The sequence below is a fragment of the Sus scrofa genome, chromosome X (genome assembly GCF_054392235.1).
Source record: "Sus scrofa isolate SSC_HxYL_T2T_F1_AM1 chromosome X, Sscrofa_HxYL_maternal_Yorkshire_Landrace_v2.0, whole genome shotgun sequence".
Taxonomy (NCBI): domain Eukaryota; kingdom Metazoa; phylum Chordata; class Mammalia; order Artiodactyla; family Suidae; genus Sus; species Sus scrofa.
In genome coordinates this window covers 52430489-52443024 of record NC_139401.1, presented here as the reverse complement: position 1 = coordinate 52443024, position 12536 = coordinate 52430489, and the positions used below count along the sequence as shown (strand labels likewise).

Genomic DNA, 12536 nt, shown 5'->3' with positions numbered 1-12536 from the left:
GAATTTTGACTAAATGTCCCTCTTCCCCCTTATACAATTGACCACAATGTAGCAAGAACCACAATTTTTAAGTGGGTATGCTGTGCATTTGTGGGATTATTTTTTCTATACTTGTGTTTCCACAAGAACTCTTTTTTTTTTTTTTTTTTTTTTTTTTTTTTTGTGGAGGCAGAATCCAGGTCAATTTTACTTTCACATGTAATCCACCACTTGAAAGGGAATAGATGCTCAATAAATATTTGTTTACCTCACTGACAAGTTGATTGAATAATTTCATTTTTTTTTTTTTGGTCTTTTTGCCATTTCTAGGGCCGCTCCCGTGGCATATGGAAGTTCCCAGGCTAGGGGTCTAATCGGAGCTGTAGCCACCGGCCTACGCCACAGCCACAGCAATGCGGATCCGAGCCGCATCTGCAACCTACACACAGCTCACGGCAACGCTGGATCCTTAACCTGCTGAGCAAGGCCAGGGATTGAACCGTCACCCTCATAGTTCCTAGTTGGATTCGTTAACCACTGAGCCACGACGGGAACTCCTGAATAATCTCATTTTTAAAAATGCTAAGAGTTTATTTTTGACTTCACTATAAAACTCCTGAATGTGTCTAGGGTTAGGTAAAGTAGAGTAGTTTTTTTTTTTTTTCCTATTAATGATAATTGGGGAAAAGATCTTGGGGCTGAAATTAGGCTACATTTCTGCAATAATAATAATAACCATGCACATAAATAGGATGCAATCCTTCCAGTCTCCTAAACACTTTACATGTAGAAAGACATTTAATTCCTGCAACAATCTTATAAGTGCCATTATCTCTATTTTACAGATGAGGAAATTAAGGCAGCAAGAACTTAAGTAACTGCCAAGATCACATAGCATATCATCCCTTTCGGTTTTCCTGATTGTATCTGGATCCAAAGAACATGGGACAAGCAGCAGATCCTCAGAAATAGGTTCTAGATATCTGGGTAAGAAACAATTTTAAATCTGCACAAATTTTGAATAGTGAAGTCTCATTTAATCACACCAGTAGAAATGAAGCAAGAGGCACTATTCCAAGGAGACCAAAAAGGCTATTTGCCATGAAATTATTTGTGCATTTAAAATTTCCCTTAAAATTAATGCTGACAATTCCAGCCTGTATTATTGTTCTTATTTTAGAGTATCAGAAATGTGTAGTATTTGTAAAAAAAAATTGTTTTGCAACAGAATCAAGATTTTGTGACTGCACTTAAAACCCCAGAATATCATGGTTCTCACATTTGAGTGTATGTTTGAATCACCTGGAGGTCTTGTTAAAAACAGATTGCAGGGCCTCACCCCAGGGTTTCTGATTTAGTAGGCTGTGGGTGGGGCCCAAGAATTTTCATTTCTAGCAAGTTCCAAGGTTATGCTAATGCTGCTATTCTGAGGACCATACTTGGAAACTAATGGTCTGAGTCTTGCTCATTAGGGTAATTTTGCATGCATCCTGCTAGCCTGTTATTGCTCTATAGGTATTAGAAACCAATAGTTGACTGATCCATAGGAAGTACTTTTTGTTGATTGTCAGAGCAAAGAATATTTTCTATAGTTAATTAATTTTTTCCATTTTATAGAAGAAGCTAATAACAATGAATACCATATTCTGAATACCTATTCCACTGCTAAGCACTTCACAGACATTATCTCATTTACTCCTCACTACAACACTGAGATTCTCATTTTGCCCAGTGATGAAAAAGGTGACTGAAGACAAAGGTGGCTCTAAAGAACACAACTGGAGAGACTAAATCATCATGTAACATTAGTAGTATACTGTGTTAAGCCCAATATTGGCTTTATTTAATCCATACAACCATCCTCAGAGTTAATATCCTATTCTTATAGCCAATTGCATGCCAGTGTGTGTGTGTGTGTGTGTGTGTCCATCCTTAACTTTTTTTTCCTTCCTATGCTAAGAATAAATCTCAGGCTTTGGAATTAACCCATTTTGAATTGAGTGGATGGGGAAGACAGCAATGTGCATGGAAGAAGAAGATACTGGAGAGAGGCTGGAAATAAGCAAGCATCTCTAGCACTGGTTCAACCCTGGATATCCCTGGAGTTCAGTCTTATGATAGTTAAAGATCATATTTTTGGAGGTCATTTTTAGTATGAGAAAAAATGAGTCTGGTAGCTTCAGCTATGGCCCATTCCCAGATTCTAATATCTAGGGCTTAGAGCCACTCAGTTTTAATCATTTGTCTGTCTGCATAGAGTACCTGGTAGACCCACTCCACTCCTCCTGTTGGAGAAACTGTAATAACTGGTCACTGATCATTCATATTTGATGATACTCATTCTTCAGAGAGGTCTCCAAACAACTTTAGATTCCTTCAATAGCCTATCACAGGCAGAACCTAAAAAGAATATCACTTAGCCAAGGCCTCACAGTCCCAAAAGACATCAAATTTTGACTCTTGGCCTCTTGCCAAATCACAGCATTGAAAAATTTCATCATAAAAATTCAAATGTGGAGCCCATGATTGGACCACACATCCTGTGGCACACTATTTTTGATATTTATATATAATATTTTTACATCTTATAAATTGAATTGTATTATGCATACTTATTAAAAGTATCATTTTGTTTAATGCAATAACTTAAAGCATACCACAATTTTGCAGACATTATTTCTGATATTTCATTTTTAAAATATTCTGAGAATTTCAACAAAAAGAAGCAATCCAAATTCATTTGACCACTGTGAGGTCTGGCCCCATGTATACCCTTCCCTAAACTGACTCTAGATTTCTCTAATCCTACATCTTTACTCTCCCAAGGTGAAAGCCTAACCTAGTCCTCACCAACCGTTTTACAGTTATACAACCCTGTATGGAGAGTTTCTGAAAAGGAAATTATCTTCCCAATTTCTCTAGGGTTAAATTAGAAGAGTTAAAATTTCCATTGGCCTTCCAACTTTCCTTACTATTTATGCCTAATAACAGTGAAACTAAATATTAATTATGTATATAAGTAAACATATGTTAGATATCTTTTACATTCTAATTTATGTTGCTAAAACATTACTGGTCTTTTTGATCTTCATAGTACATTGCCCAGATAGAATGATGATCTGTACATAAGAAAAGGGAAAGGTTTTAAGACAATATATTGGCAATATGTTTATTTCCATCTTTGTATATAATTTCCAACTTATTTAGGAGTTCTTATCACAGAACATGTTTTGAACCAGAAAAAGGATTGTTTTTATCAGACTGCACAATATATCTGCTACTGAACAGGACTCTTTGCTTTACATCACTCTAACCTATACTCTGGGTTCAGCTCCTAGGACTCCAGCCGAGGTATATTACCTCACTACCCTCCGTTTATAGCAGAGGAATTTTGGATACTTTATCTAGTACCTCAGACCCTTACAGAGTTATAAATTAATTTAATCCAAAGCGTCATGATTCTTCATCCCTGCCTCTAGGAACAGGTTATATTTGGATTCTCTGTGTATGGATGCAGGCACTGGTACAGTCTTTCTGCTGTTGGTATGTGAGGAAAGTCATGAGTCTGCCTCTTACTAGGGCCACTGCTGCAATGGATGATCAGTAGTCATACTTCAGGCCCAACAGGTTGCTGGGATCATACAGGTTGCCAATTACATCTCTAGCAGTGATTTTACTCCCACATGGTCTGAAGCAAGTGACCCCAGCTATAGCCTATTATATATATATATATATATAAATAATATAATAATATATATAATATATTATTATATATTATAGGAGGACCCATTAACTAGGACCTCCTATCCACATCCTTCTTCAGTGTACTGTTCCTTCCTTGTTAATCTCTTTCCATATTACCAATCCTAATCTACTCTTCCATTTCAATGTTCTGCCTGTCACAATACCAATTAACTCCAATATTGTCATTTTCTCTCAAAGGCGTAATTCTCTCTGTTCAGAAATTTCAATAAAATTCCCAGAAGCAGTGTCCATTAGTACTGGAAGAGGCAGTAAATCCTCTCCATAATACCTTTTGTTCTAATTCTTGGGTCCACTAAATATCATCAGCCTTTTATTAAAGGTACAGTTGAGAATGACATGGAATAATCCTGGATTATACAACCCCAGTTAGTTAGAATCTGGAGCAAATAAACTGTCATTTAGTTCTAGTAGAGTCTATTAGGAAAACACAATTTTTTTCCTTTTTTTAAATTATAGTTGAGGAAAACACTATTAATAATAAATTCTTCTTCCTTATCACCAGAGTTGAAATGGAGATGTTCTGGTCTAATGGGGATACTACCTATGAAAGCATTACCAGGATGTGGCTCACTATCCTTGATTATGCCTCCAAGATGATAGAAAATCTTGAGTACTAATTTTTGCTATTGGTTTTGCTCTTCGAATAGGCAACGCATACTTTCACTACCATTGTGAAAACCATTGTGTACAAGCTCATATTCTTGGCCACCATAGGACTGTAGAGCCATATTTTGAGCAGCATTAAGGCCTTCTTGAAAACTATCTTTTTATCCAAATAATATATGTTTGGCACATATTGTTTGTTGTAATAGAGAGATTTAAGCTATCAAGGGAGATCAGAGGTTGAGAGAAAACTAACTAGGCCCAGAGAAATGACATAGGAGGAGGAAACATCATGGGCCTTGTAGCAGTAAGGTCCAGTACATAGGGTTTTACATATGTCTGAAACCCCGAAAGGCCAGAGAGGTTGGAGGAAAGTTGAGGCTGAAGATACAGGAAGGGGCCAGATCACACAAGAGTGTATAGAGATCTTAAAAATATTTTAAGCAGAGGAGCAACATAATTAGATATCTATTTTGAAATGTATCTTTGGCTATATCATGGAGATCTGATTGAATGGGGATGTGGTAAATTAGGGGAGATGAGTTATGAGGCTGGTGCAGAAGTTTATAAATAAAGGATTATAGTTTAGATCATAATTTAGATTATAGCTTAGGTAAAGATAGTGAAGATTCAGAGAAGGACACTGATTTTATGGAAACTTGGGAGGTCCTATCAATAGATTTTGGTAATGGATTTAATACAAGTGGTGAAGGAGAGGGGCATGTCTATGACAATTCTTAGAATTCTAACTCGAGCAACTGGATGGATGGTGATGTCATACACTTAGGAACAATATAAAAGAGTCATGTTTTGGGAGGGAAGATAATGAGTTTGGTTTAGATGTGATGAGTTTGAGGTGCCTTTTAGGCAATGCCAAGTAAGATATTGGATATGTGAATTTCTGAGCAGCTGCATACTCATTGTGGAGGACCTAGGCCTTATGAGCACTGGTTCCTTCTGCAGACCTCAGGTTTTATTCTATTTTATATTAAAAGTACTTTTCAGAGCTTCTACTTGGGCTTTTCTTCTGATAGCATTTTAGACCTAGGGGAGACTTGTTTAGTTTGCAGACAAATTCTTCTTTCTTTTTACAAAACAATTTATCTCTTGAATCCTCTAACAAACTCTTATTGAATGCATTAGCCATTTTTAAAATAGTGAGGACCTGCTCATTTAGCATACACATTACCATTGTAATGGTAGTAGTCTCAATTTGTAAGTTACATTCTCCTGATAAGAATAATAAGAATAAATAGTTATTGAGCACTTAATATATGATACATTATTTGATAGATGCTAGAAATTCCAAAATGAATTTTTATAAGGACACTAATCACAGTAGATTAGGGCCCACCATAATGACCTTATCTTGAGTAATTATATATGCTTTACTGCGGGGTTAGGATTTCACGACATGAATTTTAGAGGGAGAACACAATTCAATGAATAATACTATGTCATATGATTATTGTGAGGATTAAAAAAGATAATATAAAGTACTTAAAACAACTCCTGGCACATTGTGCACACTCAATGAAAGTTAACTATAAAGCTGTATTTCATTGACTCTTTATATTCATGACATATAAAGTAGGCTTTTTTACATTTTATTTTTGTTAGAGTATAGTTTATTTACAGTGTTGCATCAATTATTGCTGTAGACCATAATGACCCAGTCATATATATATATGAAACTCTTTTACATTCTTTTTCTCATACTATCTTCCATCATGTCGTACCCCAGGAGATTGGACATAGTTCCCTGTCCTGTGCAGTAGGACCTCATTGCTTATCCATTCTAAATGTAATAGTTTACATCTACCAACCCCAAACTCCCCATCCATCTCACTCCCTGCTGCCTGCCCCTTGGCAAACAAAAGTCTGTTCTCCATATCCATGGGCCTGGTTCTGTTTTGTAGATAGGTTCATTTGTGCCATATTTTAGATTCCACATACAACTGATGACATCATATGGTATTTGTCTTTCTCTTTCTGACTTACTTGACTTAGTATGAGAATCTCTAGTTCAATCCATGTTGCTGCAAATGGCATTATTTTGTTTGTTTTATGGTTAAGCAGTATTCCATTGTATAAATGTACCATATCTTCTTAATCCCTTCATCTGTCGATGGACATTTAGGTTGGTCGTTTCCATCTCTTGGCTATTGTGAATAGTGCTGCAATTAACATAGGGTGTATGTATCTTTTTCAATGAAAGTTTTTTCTAGATATATGCTCAGGAGTGGGATTGCTGGATCATATGGCACTTCTATATTTAGTTTTCTAATGAAACTCCATAGTGTTTTCCATAGTGAATGTAACATTTTAGATTCCCAAGAACAGTGAAGGAGGGTTCCTTTTTCTCTACACCCTCTCCAGCATTTGTTATTTGTACATTTGTTAATGGTAGCAATTCTGATCCCTGTGAGGTGGGGTCATTGTAGTTTCAATTTGCATTTCTCTAATAATTGTTGATGTTGAGCATTTTTTTCATGTGCCTGCTGACTATCCATATGTCTTCTTTGGAGAAATGTCTATTTAGGTATTCTGCCCATTTTTTTCTTCCTTCCTTCCTTCCTTCCTTTCTTTTTTGTCTTTTCAGGGCTGCACCAGCAGCATATGGTAGTTCCCAGGCTAGGGGTTGAACCTGAGCTATGACTGCCAGCTTACACCACAGCCACAGCAATGCCAGATCTGAGCTGTGTCTGTGACCTATACTGCAGCTTATGGCAATGCTGGATCCTTAACCCACTGAATAAGGAACAAGACCAGGGATGGGACCCACATCCTCATAGATAGTAGTTGGGTTTTTTACTGTTGAGTCATGACAGGAACTCCCTTCTGTCCATTTTTCTTTCTTTTTTTTTTATTTTTATTTTCCCACTGTACAGCAAGGGGGTCAGGTTATCCTTACATGTATACATTGCAATTACAATTTTTCCCCCACCCTTTCTTCTGTTGCAACATGAGTATCTAGACATAGTTCTCAATGCTATTCAGCGGGATCTCCTTGTAAATCTATTCTAGGTTGTGTCTGATAAGCCCAAGCTCCCGATCCCTCCCACTCCCTCCCCCTCCCATCAGGCAGCCACAAGTCTCTTCTCCTCAGAAAAGAAAATCATGGACTTGTCCATTTTTCAATTTGGATATTTGCTTTTTTGTTGTTGAGTTGTGTGAGTTATTTGCACATTTTGGTAACCAAGACCTTGTTGGTTGCATAATTTGCAAAGATTTTCTACCATTCTGTGGGTTGTCTTCTCAGGATTTATTTGTTGTTTGTTTGGATTCTAGGGCCGCACTCATGGCATATGGAAGTTCTCAGGCTAGGGGTCGAATAGGAACTACAGCTGCCAGCCTATGCCACAGCCACAGCAATGTGCAATCTGAAATGCGTCTGCAACCTTCACCACAGCTCATGGCAATGCTGGATCCCTGACCCACTAAGCAAGGCCATGGCCCAAACCTACATCCTCATGGATAGTAGCTGGATTTGTTTCCTCTGAGCCATGAGGGAACTCCCAGTCTTCTCATTTTTCAATGTTCTCCTTTGCTGTGCAAGAGCTTTTGAGTTTAATTAGGTCCCATTGGTTTATTTTTGGTTTTATTTGCATTATTCTAGCAGGTGGATCATACAAGATGTTGCTATGATTTATTTCAAAGAGTGTTTTGCCTATGTTTACCTCTAGGAGTTTTATAGTGTCTGGCCTTGCATTTAGGTCTTTATCCATTTTGAGTTTATTTTTGTGTTTGATACTAGAGAATGTTATAATTTCATTCTTTTACATGTAGCTGTACATTTTTTCCTGCTCTACTTATGAAAGAAAGTATTTTTGCTCCACTATATATTTTAGCCTCCATTGTCATAGATTAGTTGACTATAGGTGCTTGGGTTTATTTCTAGGTTTTCTATCCAGTTCCATTGATCTATATTTCTATATTTGTACCAGTAACATATGGCCTTAATGACTCTATCTTTGTAGCATAGTTGGAAGTCAGGGAGCATGATTCCTCCAGTTCCATTTTTCCTTTTTCAATATCGCTTTGGCTACTCAGGGTCTTTAGTGTTTTCATACAAACTTTTAAAATATACTGTTCTAGTTCTGTGAAGAGTGTCCTTGGTAACTTGATAGGGATTGTGTTGAATCTGCAGATTGCCTTATGCAGTATAGTCATTTTGACAATATTGATTCTTCCAATCCAAAATCTTTGTTTATATTTTCATCTGTTTGTGTCATCTTTGATTTCTTTCATCAGCATCTTATAGCTTTCAGATGAAAGGGCTTTTGTCTCTATAGGTAGGTTTATTCTTAGGTAATTTGTTCTTTTTGATGCCATGATAAATGGAATGGTTTCCCCAATTTCTCTTTTTGATTTTTCATTATTAGCATATAGAAATGCAATAGATTTTTGTGTATTATCATTGTATCCTATAACCTTACCAAATTCAGTGATGAGCACTCTAACAGTTTTCTGGTAGCTTCCTTAGGATTTTCTAGGTATAGTATCATGTCATTTACAAACATTGATAGGTTTCCTTCTTCTTTTCCAATTTGCATTTCTTTTTATTTTTCTTCTCTGGTTGTCATGGCTAGGACTTTCAAAACCATGTTGAATAAGAGTGAGGAAGGTGGCCATCCTTGTCTTGTTCCTAGCCTTAGTGGGAATTTTTTGAACTTTTCACCTTGGAGAATGTTACTTGTGGGCTTGTCATATATGGACTTTATTATGAAGAGGTAGGTCCCCCCATGCCCACTTTCAGGATAGTTTTTGTTATAAATGGGTATTGAATTTTGGCAAAAGCTTTTTCTGCATCTATTGAGATGTTCATATAGTTTTTATTCTTCAGTATCTTGATGTCATATATGACACAGTTTGATTCACAGATATTGAAGAATCCTTGAATCCCTGGCATAAATCCTACTTGATCATGGTATATGATCATTTTATATATAGTTATATTCAGTTTGATATCATTTAGTTGAGGATTTTTGCATCTATGTTCATAAGTGATATTGGCCTGTAATTTTCTTTTTTTGTGTTATATTTTTCTGGTTTTACTATCAGGGTGATCTTGGCCTCATAGAATGATTTTGGGAGTGTTCAGTCCTCTGAAATTTTTGGAAGAGTTTCAGAAGAACAGGTATTAATTCTCTGAATGTTTGATAGAATTCACCTATGAAGCCATCAAGTTCTGGACTTTTGTTTGTTGGAAGTCTTTTTAGGACATTATCAATTTCAGTACTTGTGATTGGTCTATTCATATTTTCTATTTCTTCCTTTGTCAGTCTTGGTAGGTTGTACATTTGTAATAATTTGTCTATTTCTTCTAGGTTGTCCACTTTATTGACATATAGTTGCTTATAGCCTATTATTATTCTTTGTATTTCTGTGATGTCAATTGTAAATTCTCCTTTTCATTTCTATTTTTTTCTTTTTGCTTTTCAGGGCCACACCTGTGGCATATTGGAGGTTCACAGGCTAGGGGTCGAATTGGAGCTATGGCTGCCAACCTACACCACAGCCACAGCAATGCAGGATCCAAGCCATGTCTGCAACCTACACCACAGCTCATGGCAATGCCAGATCTCTGACTCATTGAGCAAGGCCAGGGATTGAACCCATATCCTCATGGATACTAGTTGGATTCGTTTCTGTTGCATCATGAAGGGAACTTCTTTATTTCTAATTTTATTGATTTGAACCCTCTCCCTTTTTCTCTTTGTGAGTCTGGCTAAAGGTTTATCAATTTTGTTGATCTTTTCAAGGAACCAGCTTTTGCTTTCATTGATCTTCTCAATTGTTATCTTTGTCTCTATGTTATTAATTTCTGCTCTGATCTTTATGATTTCTTTCCTTCTACTATCTTGGGCTTTTTATGTTATGACTTCTAAAGATGATTTAGGTATAAGGTTAGGTTGTTTATTTGGGATTTTTCTAATTTCTTGAGTTGAGATTGTATTGCTGTAAACTTCCCTTTCAGAACTGCTTTTGCTGTGTGCCATAGGTTTTGGATTGTTGAATCTTCATTGTCATTTCTCTCCAAGTATCTTTTAATTTCCTCTCTGATTTTTTCAGTGATCTATTATTTGTTTAGTGGTATATTTTCAGCTTGCCAGAGTTTGTGCTTTTTGCTTTTCTTATAGTTTATTTCTACTCTCATAGCATTGTGGTAGGAAAAAAATGCTTGAAATAATTAAAACTTTTTAAAAGTTTACCAAGTCTTGATCTGTGGCCCAAATATGATCTATCCTGGAGAATGTTCCAGGTGCACTTAAGAAGAATGTATATTCTGCTGCTTTGGCATAGAATGTTCTATAAATGTCAGTTAAATCTATCTGGTCTAGAGTGTCATTTAAGGCCTGAATTTCCTCTTGATTTTCTGACTGTATTACCTGTCCATTGATGTAATTAGGGTGTTAAAGTCTCCCACTATTACTTTGTTGCTGTTGATTTCTCCTTTTATGGCTATTAGCTGTTGTCTTATATATTGTGGTACTCCTATGTTGGTTGCATATATATATTTACAATTGCAATATATTTTTCTTAGATTGATCCTTTGATCATTATGTAATATCTTATTTTGTCTCACAACCTTATTTTAAAGTATTTTGTCTGATATGAATATTGCTACTATCACTTTCCTTTGGTTTCTATTTGAGTGTATCCCCTCACTTTCAGTCTGTATGTGTCCTTATGTCTGAGGTGGGTCTCTTGTGAACAGCATATATAGAGGTCTTGTTTTCACATCAATTCAGATAGTCTGTGTGTTTTGGTTTTAGTAATTAACCCATTTACTTTCAATATAATTATGGAGAAACATACTTATTACCATTTTCTTAACTGTTTAGGATTGTTATTTTAGGTCTTATTTCTTCCCTTTATCTTTTGATTTCCTTACTAAGTTTTGTGTTTGGATTACATTTTATTTTTTATGGGTCTGTTCATTATAGGTTTTTTTTGGATTCTAGGACCAATAAGATTTTGATATAATGGTCTTTATATATACAGAATTGTTTTTTCATTTCTGGTCTCTTAATTTCAAATACATTTTTGATGTTCTGCATTTGTCCTCTCCACTTTTCATGCTTGATAGTTATTTTTTTTAACTAGGTAGAGAAGATTTATTTCTTTATTTTTAAATGATTTTTATTTTTTCCATTATAGTTGGTTTACCATTTTCTGTCACTTTCTACCATACAGGAAAGTGACCCAGTCCCTCCCCATATATATATACACATATATATGTATATATACATTCTTTTTCTCACATTAGCCTCCATCGTGTTCCATCATGTGATTAGATATAGTTCCCTGTGCTATATATATAGCAGGATCTCATTGCTTATCCAATCCAAATGCAATAGTTAGCATCTATTAATCCCAGACTCCCAGTCCATCTAACTCACTCCCACTCTCCCTTGGCAACCACAAGTCTGTTTTCCAAGTCCATGAGTTTCTTCTATGTGGAAAGTTTCATTTGTGCCTTATATTAGATTACAGATATGTGATGGCATTATGGTATTTGTCTTTCTCTTTCTGACTTACTTCATTTAGCATGAGAGTCTCCAGTTCCATCCATGATCACAACGGCATTATTTTGTTCTTTTTTTCGAGTAGTATTCCAATGAGTATATATACTAGATCTTCTAAATCCATTCATCTCTCAATGGACATTTAAGTTGTTTCTATATCTTGGCTATAGTGAATAGAGCTGGAATGAACATATGGGTGCATGTATGTTTTAAAAGGAAAGTTTTGTCCTGATATATGCCCAAGAGAAGGATGAATGGGGCATATGGTAGTTCTATATTTAGTTTTCTGAGGTAGGTCCATAATGTTTTACATAGTGGTTGTACCAATTTACATTACCACCAACTGTGTGGAAGGGTACAATTTTATCCCCACCCTGTCCGCCATTTGTTATTGACTTGTTAATGATGGTCATTCTGACAGGTGTGAGGTGGTACCTCATAGCAGTTTTGATTTGCTTTTCTCTAATAATCAGTGATGTTGAGTATTTTTTCATATGCCTGTTTGTCGTCTGTATATCTTCTTTGGAAAAATGTCTATTCAGGTCTTTTGCGCATTTTTCAATTGGGTTGTTGGTTTTTTTTTGCTTTTTTGTTTTTTTGCTGTTGAGTTGTATAAGTTGTTTGTATATTTTAGAGATTAAACCCTTATTTGAAACT

General features: G+C 35.8%; 1 protein-coding gene across 8 annotated transcripts in view; it reads right to left on the bottom strand.

Annotated features, from left to right (window-relative positions):
* KLF8 (KLF transcription factor 8) overlaps positions 1-12536 on the bottom strand; it is a 365585-nt gene that overhangs the window by 111674 nt on the left and 241375 nt on the right. The gene's annotated exons all lie outside the window — the stretch shown is intronic.